The sequence below is a fragment of the Amaranthus tricolor genome, chromosome 11 (assembly GCF_026212465.1).
Source record: "Amaranthus tricolor cultivar Red isolate AtriRed21 chromosome 11, ASM2621246v1, whole genome shotgun sequence".
NCBI lineage: Eukaryota > Viridiplantae > Streptophyta > Magnoliopsida > Caryophyllales > Amaranthaceae > Amaranthus > Amaranthus tricolor.
Genome location: NC_080057.1, coordinates 4,315,132 through 4,330,135, shown reverse-complemented (window position 1 = coordinate 4,330,135; position 15,004 = coordinate 4,315,132). Strand labels below are relative to the sequence as shown.

The following is a 15,004-nucleotide window of genomic DNA, read 5'->3' as shown; positions in this document are numbered from 1 at the left end:
TCGGACTTAGTTGAGCCACTACGAGCATTGGAGAATTATGATCGTATTTTATAGCCCAAGACCGGTTGGAGTCATCAAACCGGTGATTAAGGGCTCACTGAAGTAAAGAAGAGCTTGAGGCAATGTACCGTGTTTCAAGACTTAATAGGAAATTCATTCGGGCTAAGAAAATAGCCCTAAAGAATAGCCCAAGTGAAGGTTCCATTCGCCCAAAGGCTCGCCCGACCATGTAAGCCCTCGCCCTGAGGCGCGCCCGGCCGGGCGAGGCATATAGGAGAAAGAAGCTTTGCCCTGACACGCTCCCGACCGGGCACGAATGAAGCAAAAAGAGTAAAAATGGCGAGCTCGGCCGGGCGAAGCTCCACCTGACCAGGCACGTGTATATGAAGAGTTTTAGGATTTTATTTGTTTTATCTTTTTAGCCTAGGTAAAAATACTTTTTGTTTTAGGATGTTAAGCACGTTTTTACACTCTTTACTCAATTTTGGATTTAGTTTTAAGCTTTTGTTAATACTTTTACTTTCTCTCTTTACACTCTTGAGATTTATACAATTCATCATTTCCGTTTATTTTGGTAACGATTTCTTCCCTTTTATTTTCAGTAATTTTATTGCTTAGATTAATTATGTCTTGCTTAATTGTTTTGATTAGTTTAGATTTAATTATGTGTGAGTAGTTTAATTCTAGGGTTATGGGGATCCATAAATAATATGAAGGGGTAATTTATTATTGTTAATTGTTAATGCTTTGGTTGATTTCCTATTGATTGATTTAATGCTATGCAATTAGATTAGGCTTGGTTTAATTGTATGAGTTATGCAATATTGATTCGAGATTCGAGAGATGAGAATTGATGTTTAGGCTTAGTTTCAATGGGCAGGTTACTTATAAATGGTTAAGTCAAGATTCAAGAGATGCGATTTAATACCTGTAGAGTAATTCTGTGATTGTAATACGTAGCAAAAGCCCTTTATGATCTGATTAATTGATGCATTGATAATTGATTGTTGTGTTTTATCGTGGAATATTATTTATTGGTGAACCTATACCCTAGCCCTTTTATTATTGATTTTCTCCCTTAGTTTAATTATTTTCCATCAGTTTAATTCTCATTAAAGAACAATTATGTTACTTGATAATTTAGATTATATTAATTGATTAGGAATAGAAAGACTTGTTTCCCTGTGGATTCGACCCTACTTCCCTATCTATTTTAGTTAGTGGTTTTAGGAATTACTTTTGATTAGGTGATATGGCTTTAGCATGTAAAAATTTGGCGCTGTTGCCAGGGAATTGGTTTTATTTTTATTTCTGATTATTTTTGTAGTCTAGATTATTTTCTTTAGTCTCAGAGAACACAAGTTCTTTGGGACAGTTTCTCATACTTGTTTGTTTAGTTCTGTGTTTATGCCCAGGAGTTCTAGATCATGTTATGTCCCATTCGATCCTGAAATCGAAAGTTCTTTTCATAGACAGAAGAACCTTTTTAGAGAAGTACGAGCTACTTTCGAGGGTATCACACCTTTGGAACCCCCATCTGATTCTAGTGATATAGAAGTTTCTTTAGAATTAGAATCAGAGATGACGGCTAAACCACCTCGTCAGGTCAACGATTATTCGCAACTGTCCTTGGAAGATTTTCCACACCTTGCCCCTACACCCGATCTCGACGGAGTACAATTCGAGATTTAACCTAAGTTTATTACCATGATCGAAAGGAAGCAATTTAGCGGAGCTAAGGGTGAAGATCTAAATCTTCACATTTTGGATGTTTGCCAATATTGCAATACTATTAGGCAAGCTAGGGTCACGCAGGACCAAATTATGGAGATTCTTTTTCCCTTTTTTTTATGTGGTAAAGCTAAATTGTGGTACAATGGTTTGAATAGAACTGCACTTGGTATTACTAACTGGGATTCTTTTCCTTTGAATTTCTATAATAAATATTACCCTGCAGAGAGGACAGCTTTATTAAGGAGTTCAATCCAAAATTTTGTCGAAGAAGCTGATGAAAGTTTATATGAAGCTTGGGAAAGGTTTAAGGATTTGTAGAGAGAATGTCCCCATCATGGATTGGCGCAGTGGCAGATAATCCAAGCCTTCTACAACGGAATTTGAAATACATCTAGATCAATACTTGACTCAGCAGCCAATGGAAGATTTATGAATCTCCAAGAAGACTTAGCAGGAACAGTTATTGAAGAGATGACTATTCATAATTCCCAATGCGGGAATCCTAGAGGTTTTGCAAACAAGGGGAAACATAATGTGGATTCAGTATCCTTTTTGCAAGCTCAATTAACCTGTATTTGCCAAAAATTAGATAACATTAGTACTGCTATTCCTACTTCTTTAGCTAATGTTCCTGCTGTCAATAATACTAATGATACTTTTTGTGAAAATTGTGGAATTGTAGGTCATTGGGCACAAGATAGTAGGAGTTCCATGGAGCAAGTTAATGACTTCCAAACCTACAGGAAAAATAACCCATACTCCAACACTTATAATCATGGTCTCCGGAACCATCCAAATCTTTCTTACCAGAGTAGAAATGTTCAAAACCCTCCACCTCCACAACAACCACAACAAGCACCACAACAACCACAACAAAAATATTATCAACCACCCAACAAAAGGACCCAACTGCAAACTCCACCTCCACCAACTGACCCTGCCTTGTCAGAAATTAAAACTATGTTGGCTAGTATGCAAAAGCATATGCAGAGTAGGGATGCACAAATTGATTCGATTTTAGTTCACAATAAAATTATAGATAATCAAATTGCAGAAGTTTCCTCTACTCTACAAACTCGCCAGCAGGGAGCCCTACCATTGCAACCACATTAACCTATGTATTATGCAAATGCAATTACTCTAAGGAGTGGTTCACATTATGATGGGCCTCCTATGCCCAAGGATGATGAGCCTATTTTAACAAAAGTTGATACTCTTGATGTTGTTATACCAAATGATTTTGTTACTGACCCTATAGGACTCCAGAGTAAAACTAACATTTCTGATAATACATTGCAGGGTACAACTCCCAAGAAAATTACAACCCAAGACAAGAGTGGAGATGTACAGAAACCAGTTATCAAACTACCATTCTAAGTTGGATAAGCAGTTTGGTAAGTTTCTGGAGGTGGTGAAAAACTTACAGGTAACAGTTCCTTTCATAGAGTAAATTACACAAGTTCCTGCATATGCTAAATTTATGAAAGATATTTTGGCTAGGAAGAGAGCCTTTAATGAGGTAGAGACTGTAGCTTTTACAGAGGAATGTAGTGCTTTAATACAAAATATATCTCCACCTAAATTAAAGGATCCTGGTAGTTTTTCTATTCCCTGCCATATTGGAAATGTCTTCATTGATAAAGCATCATGTGATTTGGGTGCTAGTGTTGGTGTTATGCCATCGTCTGTGTGTTCAAAGCTTAATATGGGTGATTTAAAAGTTACTAACATTACCTTGCAAATGGCAAACCGTTCTGTTAAATACCCTTTAGGTATTGTAGATGATTTCCTTGTTAGAGTTGGTAAAATTTTTATCCCTGTTGATTTGTTGTTTTAGACATGGCCGAAGATACACAAATTCCAATAATGTTAGGTCGACCTTTCCTCCACACTGCAGGAGCCATTATTGATGTAAAAAATGGAAAACTAACTTTATCTGTCGTAGATGATAATATCACTTTTAATTTAGGGAAAGTTTTGAAAGGTCCTATGTCAGAGGAAAATTGTTGTAGTATTGATGTGATTGATGTTATTTGTGAAGATAGCTTAACACAGGTCCTTATGAGGGATCCCTTGGAGGAAGTACTTTGTGGTGATTTTGGTACAGGTGAAGCTGGTATTTGGAGCAGTGAGGTGGATGTTATAGAGAAGGCTCTCGCACTTCAAGAGCTTGACTCTAAGGAGAGCAAGAAGGTAGTAAAATTAGTTCATGAATCAAAACCTGCAGAGGTTAAGAAACCCGAACTAAAACCTCTCCCTTCTCATTTAAAATATGTATTTCTTGATGAGCACGAATTACATCCTGTGATCATTAGTACTGCAATTGATGACCCATAAACTTCCTAACTTCTTAAGGTTCTTCGAACCCACAAAAAGGCAATTGGGTACAGTATTGATGATCTCAAGGGTATTAGCCTTAATTTTTGTATGCACAGGATACATTTAGAGGACAATCATAAGCCATGTATTCAACCCTAGAGAAGGTTGAATCCTAACATGTAGGAAGTAGTTAAGAAAGAGGTTATGAAATTACTTGATGCAGGTATTATCTATCCTATTTCTGACTCAAAGTGGGTGAGTCCTATACAGGTAGTTCCTAAAAAGGGTAGGATGACTGTGATTAAAAACAATAACAATGAAATGATCCCCACTTAAACTGTAACAGGGTGGCGTATGTGCATAGATTATCGTAGAATAAATATTGCCACCAAGAAAGATCACATCCCTTTCCCTTTTATTGATCAAATGTTAGAAAGGTTAGCTAATCATAAATTCTTTTGCTATCTAGATAGGTACTCGGGATTTTTCCAAATTCCGATTCACCCTGAAGATCAGGAAAAACCCACATTTACATGCTCTTATGGTACTTTTGCATATCGTAGGATGCCCTTTGGTCTATGTAATGCCCCCGCTACTTTTCAACGATGCATGATGAGTATCTTTTCTGAGTTCATAGAGTCTATCATGGAAGTCTTTATGGATGATTTTAGTGTATGGGTCTTCATTTGATGCATGTCTAGCTAATCTCACTAAATTTTAAAAAGATGTGAAGATTGCAATTTGGTCCTTAATTGGGAAAAATGTCACTTTATGGTGACAGAAGGAGTAGTCCTTGGTCATAATGTGTCTGATAAGGTTATACAAGTAGATAAAGCTAAGGTTATTGTGATTGAGCAATTACCTCCACCAGTTAATGTTAAGGGGGTTAGAAGTTTCTTAGGTCATGCGGGGTTTTATCGTCGTTTTTTCAAAGATTTTCTAAAATTGCTAAAACACTAATTCGACTTTTACTCAAGGATGACCCATTTGATTTTAATGATGAGTGTCTTGAGGCTTTTAACAGGATTAAGCAAGCTTTGATATCGGCACCTATCATATGTGCACCCGATTGGAATCTTCCTTTCAAGATCTTTGTGTGATGCCAGTGATTTTGCAGTAGGAGTCGTGCTAGGACAAAGAAAGAACAAAGTTTTTCATGCTATTTATTTCGCAAGTAAAACTTTGGATGAAGCCCAAGTTAATTATGCCACCACGGAGAAGGAGTTTCTTGCTGTGATTTATGCTTTAGAAAAATTTAGATCATATCTAGTTGGTTCTAAAATTGTTTTTTCACTGATCATGCAGCTCTGAAATATCTTATAGCTAAGGCGGAACGAAGCCTAGGCTCCTCCGTTGGGTTCTCTTGCTCCAGGATTTCAATATGGATCTTAAAGACAGAAAGGGAGCAGAGAATGTTATTGCAGATCACTTGTCAAGGATCAGGTATGATGAGGGAAAGGATTCTCTTCCTATTGATGATTCTTTCCCTGATGACCGCTTGTTTACAGTTGTAGAGCAACACCCTTGGTATGTAGATTATGATAATTATTTGGTGGGTGGTACTCTACGGTGTAAAACATTATTTTTGGGATGATCCTTTTTTGTTTCGTGAGTGTGCAGATGGACTATTTCGCAGGTGTGTTCCAGGATGGGAAGTCTACGGTGTACTTACAAGATGTCACAACTCACCATATGGTGGACATCATGGTCCCACCAAGACGGTTTCAAAAATCAAGGAGTCGGGTTTCTATTGGCCCATGTTTAAGGATTCTCACTCCTTTGTTCAAGCTTGTGACTCTTGCCAAAGGATTGGAAACATCTCGCGGGGGCATGAGATGCCTCAAACTGGTATTTTAGAAGTTGAAATTTTTGATGTTGGGGTGTTGATTATATGGGACCTTTTCCCTCCTCAAAAGGGAATCAATATATCCTTGTCGCCGTTGATTATGTATCTAAGTGGGTTGAAGCCATTGCCACACCTACCAATGATGCCAAGGTAGACTAATTGCTTTGAATTGATTGATGGTGTAAGGAAACTCTTTTTTATAATGAGGTTGATAATGGAGAAGGGCGATCTTATAGGTCCTCCTTAATGGTGTCCTAGTTTTATTTTTTATTTTTTATTTTTAAAAATAAACTATGAAACCATCCTAGCCAAAGCCTTTGAAAGGGCCTATGAAAAAGTTAGACCTGGAAGGGCCTAAAAGGAATTTTAATTGAAAATTTTGGAGCATATTTTACAATTTAGAGGAGTTAAATAGGGTGGAGGAGGTAGCTAAGAACACTAGTGGAAAAAAACGTATTTGCTGCTAAACATTTGCTGCGATTTTTAATATACGCAGCAATACACTAATCAAATGCTGCGGTTTTCAACATCCCCGCAGCATTGAAGCATACATTAAGCATAGAATACACTCAAATGCTGCGGTTCTTAGTGAACCGCAGCAAATAACATCATCAAATGCTGCGGTTCTTAGAGAACCGCAGCAAATAACTCTTTTTTTTTTCTTTTCAAAACCAGCCTTTTATAACGTTAACTTACACGAGAATTTTCATGTTATTGTCAAAAACCGCTACTGCTACTGTACCATTGTCTTCTTCAAGTTCTCATTCCCTTGTCTTCTTTAAGTTCCATTCCTCTTCAATTTCGCATACACGAAAAACACACACGGTTCTTCAAGTTCGTTAATTACATTCTTCTTCAAGTTCCTTCTTCTTTTTCAAGTAAGTTCTTTAAACCCATTTCAATATAAACCCACGACAATTCAATATAAACCCACAAAATTTCAACGTATTGTTGAGTTTTCTTGTTTTAATCTATTACATTTCAACCCACCATTGTTGCTTTTCCTTTAAAAACTCACGAAACCCACGAATTTAGGGCTAACTCTTGATCTTCAAAATCACGCTGCTGCTACTGTTGGAAATTCATCTTTGGTCTTGTTCATCTTCAAAACCCACGAAATTAAGGTATTTTTTCTCATTTTAATTTGTTAAGCATTTAAGTTTTGCAAGATATTCATGAAAACACTAAAAAATTAGGGCAACTGTGTGTATATTAATGTTGTTCCTCTGTTTTTGTTGTAGATGTTATAACCCACGAAATCAAGTTTATTATATTCGTTTTACTAATTTGCAAGTTCATATCATTATTGTTTAACAAGTAATTTAGTAATTTAGTGCTAAAGATATCATTTTATTTATGAATTTTACATTATTCAAGTTTATGTTATTAGTTTGTTAAATATTTGTGATATTTGTTAAAAATGTGGTTTGTTGTTAATTGTTATACTTATTAGAATTAGAAATAAGTATATATGTTAAAAGTTGTGAATTAATTATGTTTTAAATTAATTAATCACACTAATTAGGATGACAAAAGATCGTTCTTGGATGTATGGAAGCATTGAATCGTCAGAATTTATTGATGGCGTATTAGAATTTTGTAGTATTGCGGTTGAACATCAAGTTAGGATGGGAGGAGTTGGTTTTTATTGCCCATGTGTCACATGTGGAAATGTATCAAAGATAGATAGTGTTGATATCCTTAGGGAGCACATAATTCGACGTGGGTTTAGGCCTCAACATCATGTTTGGGTTTGGCATGGTGAGGAGGGAGTTTACAAAGAGAAAAATGTTGTTGTGGACGTCAATAATGTGGCTGATGTCAATGAGGATGTAGTAGATCATGTTGATGGGTATGAGACGGATGAAGAGAATGTCGATGAGGATGTGGATTGTGTTGATGAGATGATGGAGGGAGTCGAGGATGAGTTAGGAAAATGTCCTCGTGTTTTTGACTTGTTGACAGAGGCTTCTCAAAAGCCTTTGTACCCTGGATGTACAAAGTTCACCAAACTAACAGCAGTGCTGACAATTTTCAACATTAAGTCAAAGTTCAGTTGGAGTGACGCTAGTTTCACAATGTTATTAGAAGCGTTAAGTGAGATGCTTCCTGAGGGAAATTGTAACGGCCCGGTTTAAGTGACCCGGAAATCCATATGAAAATACAAATTTCGGCTCACTCCTTGGGCTCTAGAGAAAAGTCTTCACTAGGATCGTCAACGTTCCGTCGATAAAGAAATATGACTAAACAGAAATAGTACTAACGTCAAGAAAATATGTCAGCGGAAGCTCTAACGTACAACTCAAGAGCCTATAGGCCTCTAGACAAACTAATTGAAATTTAAGCGGAAGCGAAAAGAAAACTACACTATCTCCTGTTACATAAGTACAGAGTTTCTTTCTACTCATAATCCAATACAAAAAGATAATAGCATAGTCTTGATAATTACGGGTTCTAAGTCGAGACCTCACTCCAGACCCCACCTGCAATCAACCTACTAGTCGTCGTATGACAACACACAGTAGGTTCCAAAGAAACAAACCAATACACGTCAGAGACTTCATACATATATCAAACAGGTTGAAAACAAGCATTGTGTTTATCCTAGCATACATAGGCTCTAATATATATTCATTATTCAATAATTCCAACTTGTAACGTTGCCCGTCCTGTTCGGGTCGTTCAAGTATAAACCATTCACTTTTAGATAATTCCAACTTGTAACGTTGCCCGTCCTGTTCGGGTCGTTCAAGTATAAATTCAAATATTTTTGGAGGAATACACTTGGGAGAGCTAATCCCAAGGCAACCACCGACCTAAGACGTTGCCCGTCCTGTTCGGGTCGTCAAAGGCTAAAGTATGCATACCCTCATGGTGACCGTAATGATCCAAAACTGCCATGGGAACAATAATTGTAATAATCCAAACCAAACTTTTAACCCCTTTGGGTAACATAACCAAACGTCAACCTCTTTGGGTGACAATCACACAAATTCTCAATTTCCAATTAATTTCCTTCAAATTATTTGAGGTGTCTAATCCTTATGTGATTTACAAAGCCTCGATTAGAAATGAAACAACACTACTTGCACAACCACATAAATAGTATGGTCTAAGCGTGTACCTTTAAGCACTGCAACCAAACAACGTTTAAGCACGATAAGAATTTCGCCCTCTTATGAATCGAGGTCCTAAATAACACACACACAAAACGGTCATGTATTAGAACGTGTTTACACATTTAATCCACTCCATACTACTAAGATATTACTAAGACTTGATAATTTTAAATGTTTTCATCCAATTTCCAAAGATTCCAAATTTAATTTCTAACCAGAAAATTTATTGGCCATTTTGGACAGTTTAGAAAATTCAAATGAAAAATCCGACTTCACCACTGCGTCCGGAATGCATCAATTACCTTGGGTACCAAATTTCATAATTTCTAACATCCAATTACTATTTTTAATTATTTCAAGCGTTTAACGAGTTTTTTTTAACACATCGGATACATAAACCAATAACGGAAACAACTAACGTTTTCCGAATCGGCACCAATATCGAGACAGCAGCTGTTGTCCGGAACTCCCATTACGTTATTATTGTTGCTATTATTATTTTATATATATTCATACACAAAAACCCCATCATCAAAGCATAAGAGGCATCAAAATAAAAGAATAGGCCCATCCATAAGATCTTCAAGAGACTTAAAACTCCACAAATTATGATAATTAAATTAAATACTTAATTCTCTTAACAAATTAAAATTTTGTAGAGAATCATAAAACAAAAATCATCCTTCTTGAATCAAGACATATATATAAATACACAATCCTTCAAGCAAATCCAATTTTGCTAAAGGATTTATAACTCTTATATGACTACACTACTTGATCCATACCATTTAAATTCCTACTAACAAATTGTAATTTAGTTAGAGAAATGTAAATCATAAAAGAAATTTATTTAAATATCAATATTAACTTAATTCTTTTAACAAATTAAACTTTGCTAAAGAATATAAATCAGAAACATAACTCAATCCTTTTAACAAGATTGAAGTTTATTAAAGGATTAGTAGAGAAAATTATATATAAAAGAAAATATATTCAATCCTCCTAAAAGTCATAGGATATCATCATACATAAAATATATTTCACCTTAGAAATCTTATGAATAAAATTTATAAATAACAATTCAACTAAACTTACCCTTTGAACAAAAGATTGGATTGAACAACAAAGATTATTTTTTTTTTCTTGAAAATGCCGAAAACAAAAGGGAGCAAAGAAGAAGAAATTTTTCTGAATTTTTCCATGTTCAAGAGATGATTAAAATGATGATTAAGGATGCTTGAAATGCTTGAGAATTAATAAGGAATTAAGGACCCATCCTAATTAAGCCTAAAACACAATTTTGAGAGGAGTTACAAAACTCCTCCCATACTTCCCCACAACCGGCTGCCTTCTCAAATTCCCCTTATATATTTTTTTTTGTTAATAATTATTCTATTTATTATAAGAATGTTAAATCGGAAAAAGAACCCTACGCGATAACAACGTACGCAATAAAACTTGTCACCGTTAGAATTAAACCTACTTTATTATTTATAATTAACTATATAAAGTAGTATAATTTAATATTACTTATTTATTTTATTTTGTTATACTTTATCTTATTATATTTTACTTATTTCTAAACCCGATAAATTACGGGGTGTTACAGAAATGAACTTCCAAAGTCGACATATTATGCCAAAAAGCTCATGTGTCCTTTCGACTTAGAGTACTAGAAGATTCATGCGTGTTCAAATGATCGTGTGTTGTATCGGAATGAAAACGAGAACTTAGAAGAGTGTCCTAGGTGTGGATTATCGCGCTACAAGCGTAAAGGGGCTCGGGATGCTAAAGGGCCCCCGGCTAAGGTATTGTGGTATCTTCCAATAATACCTAGATTCAAGCGCTTGTTTTTCATAAAGAAAGATGCGTTAAATTTGAGGTGGCATGCAGATAGGGTGAAGAAAGGTCACTTGCTCACACATCCATCTGATTCTCCGGAGTGGAAGAGTATTGAAAGGTTACATAAGACTTTTGGGGATGAGGTTCGTAAATTAAGGCTCGGACTGTGTACGGATGGAATGAACCCATTCGGCAATCTTAGTTCTCAACATAGTACTTGGCCGGTGCTGTTAGTGATCTATAATTTGCCACCTTGGTTGTGTATGAAGCGTAAGTACATTATGCTTTAGCTTCTTATCTCGGGTCCTAAACAACCTGGCAATGACATAGATGTATACCTTGCGCCTCTCGTTGCGGATTTGAGAAAGATGTGGGATGAAGGTGTTTCCGTGTTTGATGCATATGCTAATGAGAAGTTCACCTTCCGTGCAATGCTTTTATGCACCGTTAATGATTTTCTGGCATATGGCAACTTATCGGGGTATAAGAACAAAGGGAAGAAAGCATGCCCAATATGTATCGATGACATGGAATCCACGTGGATTCCTAAGTGCAAACACGTATTCATGCACCATCGAAAGTTCCTCCCACGAGATCACCAATACCGTAAGAAGAAGAAGATGTTCAACGGGGAGGTTGAGGACCGTATAGCTCGTCGACCGTTGACCGGTTATGAGGTTTATGAACAGGTTAAAGGAGTTGAGAATGTATTTGGTAAGACAGGGAAAGTGCAAGGGGGTGAAGACCGGTTATGGAAAAAAGAATCAATCTTTTGGAAGCTTCCATATTGGAGAGATCTACAGGTTAGGCATTGTCTTGACGTTATGCATATAGAGAAAAATGTGTGCGATGCCATACTCGGGACTCTCATGAACATTCCGGGTAAGACAAAGGATGTTAGGGCTGTGCGTGATTGGTTTGAATGTAAGGGTCTTCGTCTGGAGCTGTGGGCACATCTTAAAGTGAGTAAGAAAAGAAATAGAGCTGATGAAATTGGTGGCAGTAACAAGGGAAAGGGTGGTAAGAAAAAGATGAGTAATGACAAAGTTTATTTGCCTCCAGCTTGCTACACATTGTCCAAAGCAGAGAAGCGGGCATTTTGTGAGTCTTTGTATGGCATTAAGGTTCCGTCTGGGTACTCATCGAACATGAAGAGATTTGTGGGCCTAAATGGTGAGCTCAAGTTGGGAAGCATGAAATCTCACGATTGCCATGTAATGATGCAAGTGTTCTTACCAATTGCAATCCGTGGAATACTTCCAAAACATGTGAGATATGCTATTACCGAGCTGTGTTTGTTCTTCAACACAATTTGTAGTAAAGTTCTTGATCCATTTAAACTTGATGCTCTTCAAATCGACGTGATTGTAATTTTATGCAAGTTTGAGATGTATTTTCCACCTTCTTTCTTTGACATAATGGTTCATCTTATTGTCCATCTCGTTCGTGAGATCAAGATTTTGGGTCCAGTTTTTTTAAGGTGGTGTTATCCTTTTGAAAGACACGTGGGTGTTTTACAAAACAAAGTGAGGAATCCAGCACAACCCGAGGGGAGTATGATTCAAGGCACTGTGAGCGATGAGATTAGTAACTTTATAGTCGAATATTTAGCCATGACAAAGCCTATTGGACTTCCCACCTCTCGACATGAAGGAAGGCTTGAAGGAAAAGGAACAATTGGCTCCGAATTGATCACACCTCCTCGAGACAGTCTTCTACAAGCACACTTGTACGTGTTGCATCATATTCCTGAAGTCCATCCTTTTTTGAGTGAGCATTTAGATATATTGCGCGCAAAATATCCTTGTAAAGGGGATAAGGGATTGATGCAATTGCATAACAAGACGTTTATTGATTGGTTTCATAATCGAGTAATAAGGGAAGAACTCAAGGGTGTATCAGAAATTGTTAAGTGGTTAGCTTTTGGTTCTCGTGATGATGTCAACAAATATGAGGGTTACGATGTCAATGGCTTCACATTTTGGACTGAGGGTCAAGATAAGAAGTCATCTTATCTACAGAATAGTGGGGTTTCTATTTTGGCGTCATCAACATTTTACGCGAGTGCCAAAGATCAAGCGCCGGTTGATGCTAAATTGGTATACTACGGGCGGGTACATGAAATATGGGAGCTTGACTACTGCACTTTCACTATTGGTCTTTGCAAATGTAAGTGGGTAGATAATAATCGACGATGCATAAAAAACGACGACCCTTGTGGATTCACTCTTGTAGACTTAGCTCGTTTGCGTGATAGTGTGGAGCCATTCATACTAGCCACACAAGCCAAGCAAGTATTCTGCATTGTAGACCCGTCTGATAAAAAAAGGTCTATTGTTGTACCAGGAAAAAGAAGCATTCTTGGTAAAGGCGATGTTGAGGATGAGGAAGAATATGAAGCTTTTGAAGACTCCCCGCCCTTTATCAATCCAAAATCAGTGGATTAACATGATGTAGATGTTGGTTATATGCGTGTAGATCACACGGAAGGAATACATTTGAATTAAGTGATTCACAAGGTATGAAACTTTGCACACAACACTATTTGGTATATATATTATTGTGTTGAACGTATTAGAATTGTAAATCATAGTCATAATATATTTCTATATTTTTAGCACTTTTAACTCACAACACTATTTTGTTAGAAATGAATTTATGTTTCTATATATGTTCTAATATATTTTTATCATGCTTTTTCAGGTACTGATATACAACGCATCTATTCAGAGACGAAATTGTGCCCGAGATTAAGACCTCGGATAATGAGCAACATAGTCATGAAACCGAAGAGGACCAAATTGTGAGATACGAGCGTATGGCTGAAGATGCTCCACCCATTGACAATGACTATGAAACTGAAGACGCCTCTCCAATGGATGCTCCCACAACCGGTAAGAAAAGAAAAGGGCGAGGTCCTACGAAAAACCTCAAGGTCAATGAACCCATGCATTTGGAATACAATGCATTGGGTCAACCCTGTGCAAAATGGCGTAGGCAATATGGAAAACATGTGGGCCTATGTATCCGCAAGATTTCCATATTACACGTGTGGAACGAGGTTTCAGAGGGTTTGAAGAACTCTATGAAATGATACTGTGGTAAGCAACTTTAATATTTTTATTCATTTGGTTTCATTTTAAAAATAAATTTAATTGACATTAATAAATATAAGTTTTTTTTGTAGAATCTTTTCCACATCGAGAGCGATGAGGAGAAGAAGAATGTGTTTCTTTCAGCTGTTGCTGAAAGATTCAGAGATTTCAAATCCAAGCTAGTCACTGGCTGGATTACGAAAAAACGTGCCCGTACGACCAAAAAGGTCAAAACGGGAAATGAAGGTGCAGAGCAAGCACCTTCGAAGATGCCCTACGAGATATGGGGTCACATATCTCAGAAGGAATGGGAGGCTTTTGTTGCCAAAAGAACAACTCCCATTGAAGTTGTAAGTATTCCATATTATTTTATAGCTTTTGATTTGAATTTACTTTTTTTTCATTGAATCATTAAACTAATACATGACATTCGATTTCCATTGATTAATTAGGAAAAGCGTGGTAAAGCTTCTGAATCAGCAAGCAAAAGGAAGTTTTACCATCGCTTGGGCACAAGAACGTACGATGAGGTCCGAAAAGAGTGGGTGGATGCGGGTTTATACCCCAATCAAAGTCCATCCACGTCCTCATCTACGATTAGCTCCGCATCCGTGAATACTCCCACTGGAGATCGGGTGCGGGATTGGTATTGCGGACTTCATTCCCGAGATGCAAGTGGTAAATATACAATCACTGATCCGGGAACGAAGAAGGTTGCTGATGTTGTGGTGAGTTTAGAAATTATTAAGTATATTCTTGATTTGTTTTGTATTTTTGGGCTTAGATTTACTTATACTAATTTTTATATATGTCACTTTTTATTTGATCAGATGGGCTGGAAGGAAAAAGAAGCTACGAGGGAGTTCACCCCAATAAGCAATGTCGACGCATTGCATATGGTCTTAGGGAAAGACCATAAAGGGCGGGTAGTTGGCAAAGGAGGCGTCCGCGTGGGGGTAACGAAGGCATTCGGCAAAGAGGTTGTGGCTTCTCAATCCCTAACGATGCGACCTGATGAAGTCGCAACCCTCCGAGCTGAGATCACGAAG

The 15,004-nt window shown here is 37.0% G+C and overlaps 1 pseudogene; it reads right to left on the bottom strand.

Moving 5' to 3' along the window:
• Positions 1 to 1,982: 1,982 nt before the first annotated feature.
• On the bottom strand, positions 1,983 to 2,075 carry LOC130827985 (small nucleolar RNA R71; annotated as a pseudogene).
• Positions 2,076 to 15,004: the final 12,929 nt, after the last annotated feature.